Source organism: Vicia villosa, unplaced genomic scaffold (assembly GCF_029867415.1).
Source record: "Vicia villosa cultivar HV-30 ecotype Madison, WI unplaced genomic scaffold, Vvil1.0 ctg.002501F_1_1, whole genome shotgun sequence".
Classification (NCBI taxonomy): Eukaryota; Viridiplantae; Streptophyta; class Magnoliopsida; order Fabales; family Fabaceae; genus Vicia; species Vicia villosa.
In genome coordinates this window covers 1-2731 of record NW_026705949.1, presented here as the reverse complement: position 1 = coordinate 2731, position 2731 = coordinate 1, and positions in this window count along the sequence as shown.

Below are 2731 nucleotides of genomic sequence, written 5' to 3'. Positions count from 1 at the left end.
GTGTTTTAATATGGTGGTGTTTTAAGTCTATGACTTTGGATGTTGCATTGTTCAGATGTTAAATATATTTCCGCTGTGTTAACATGACGATCTGAATAATATTTGGGTTTAACGTTCTTTTTTATGGTATGACATGAGTATTATTTTAATTATATGGAAGTTGTAATGCCCTTTTCATGTTTTACTCTGATTATTGTTTAATATTTATACGGGGTATTAGAAGGGTGTTACAATAGTGGTATCAGAGCATAGTCGGTCGTTTGAGTCAGAGTCTTAGTGTTGGTTAATCCCTCGTATGTGATTAGTGTTAGATTGACACTGTCGATACTTCTTGTTCTAATAAATATTGTTTTATACTTAGCAGAACAATGGCCGGAAGAGGAGGAAGAAACGACGACGCGATTGCTGAGGCTCTGGGTATGATTGCTAGTGTGTTGGGTGGGAATGCTAATGGGGCTGGAATTGGTGCTGACAGGCAGCTGAATAGTTTTCAGAGGAACAACCCTCCGTTGTTCAAAGGCACTCACGATCCCGAAGGTGCCTAGAAGTGGCTAAAGGAAATTGAAAGGATCTTTTGAGTGATTGGTTGTGACAAAAATCTGAAGGTGAGATATGGTACTCACATGCTGTCTGAAGAAGCTGATGATTGGTGGATGGCTAGTAGGGACGAACTGCAAGCTGCAGGTGTTGCAATCACTTGGGTTGTGTTAAAGATAGAATTCTTGCGGAGGTACTTTCCTGAGGATGTTAGAGGCAGGAAAGAGGTCGAATTTTTGGAGCTGACACAAGGTAACATGACCGTGCCAGAGTATGCGTCCAAGTTTGTTGAGTTGGCAAAGTATTATGTGCACTACAACAATGATGAGGCTAGCGAGTTCTCGAAGTGCGTTAAGTTTGAGAATAGTCTTCGTGACGAGATTAAACAGGGTATCAGATATCAGCGGATTCGCAGGTTTGTTGATTTGGTTGACTGCAGCCGAATCTTTGAAGAGGACAATATTAAGCTGAAGTCGTCACACTCTCGCGAGTTAGTCGACAGGAAAGGGAAGAAGCATATGGGTCGTGGTAAGCCATATGGTAGAGGTAACCAGAAAGTTGGAGGTTGGAAGAAGCCTAGTGGGGGAGACTCTAGTGCCCCTATTAAATGCTTTAAGTATGGAGAACCTGGACATCGCATTCACGAGTGCAAAAGTGAAGAAAAGAAGTGCTATAGGTGTTAGAACAAGATTTGTTCTTATCAATTATCTTAGTTTTGATGATAACAATAATTTGAATTTTGCTTAAGATAATATGGTACTCTAATCCAATGCAATTTCCCTTTCAGGAAATATATATAAAGAGTACGCATAATTCAGCGCTCAGAAGTTGTGTCTCAAATGGTTCAGCATGCAACATCAGAACATGGTCTGGCAAGACATCAGAAGATGGTCGAAGCAGAATCAGAACATGGGTCTATGGAAGCATCAGAAGAACATGAGATCAGAAGCACTGAAGATCAGAAGATGGTATCACGCAACAGAAGCACTTCAAGATCAGAAGATCAGAAGATGCTATGCACCAAGCTGTTTTTGACTCTGATGATATTCAAACGTCGTATTCACAAACATCAGATCAGAAGGAAGTACAGGTGGCAGACTACGCTGACTGACAAAAGGAACGTTAAAGCTACTAAAGGCAACGTCAGTAGACACAGCGTGAACAAGGCTCGAGGTAGTTGACAAAAGCGTATAACATTAAATGCAATGCTGTACGGAACACGCAAAGCATTAAATGCACTCAACGGTCATCTTCTCAACGCCTATAAATATGAAGTTCTGATGAGAAGCAAGGTCAACGATTTCGCACCAAAACAATTCAAATTAACTTGCTGAAACTCTGTTCAAATCAAAACTCAGAATCTTCATCTTCATCAAAGCTCACTACATTGCTGTTGTAATATCTTAGTGAGATTAAGCTTAAACGATAAGAGAAATATCACAGTTTGTGATTATAGCTTTTAAGAAGCATTTGTAAACTCTTGAATAGATTACATTAAGTTGTAAGGAACTAGAGTGATCGTGTGATCAGTATACTCTAGGAAGTCTTAGCAGTTGGCTGAGCAGTTTGTAACTAGAGTGATCAGGTTGATCAGTAGACTCTAGAAAAGTCTTAGAAGTTGTCTAAGCAGTTGTTCCTGGAGTGATCAAGTTGTGATCAGAATACTCTAGAAGACTTAGTCGTGGACTATGTGGAAAACCATTGTAATCCGTGCGATTAGTGGATTAAATCCTCAGGTTGAGGTAAATCATCTCTGCGGGGGTGGACTGGAGTAGCTTCGTTAACAGCGAACCAGGATAAAAATAATTGTGCAATTTATTTTTATCGTCCAAGATTTAAAGTCACACTTATTCAATCCCCCCCTTTCTAAGTGTTTTTCTATCCTTCAATTGGCATCAGAGCGCCGGTTCTAAGGTGCAAGCACTTAACCGTGTTTAGAAAAGATTCAGGAAGAGAAAAACGCTTCATTTAAAAGATGGCTGGTGAAACTCCGACAAATCCACCTGCATCTACATCTGGCTCTGCTGAGCAATACAACGGTAACAATGGTTATACAAGACCGCCGGTATTTGAGGGTGAAAACTTTGAATACTGGAAAGATAAACTGGAAAGTTACTTTCTTGGTCTAGATGGTGATCTATGGGATCTTCTGATGGATGGTTACAAACATCCAGTAAATGCCAGTGGCGTAAAG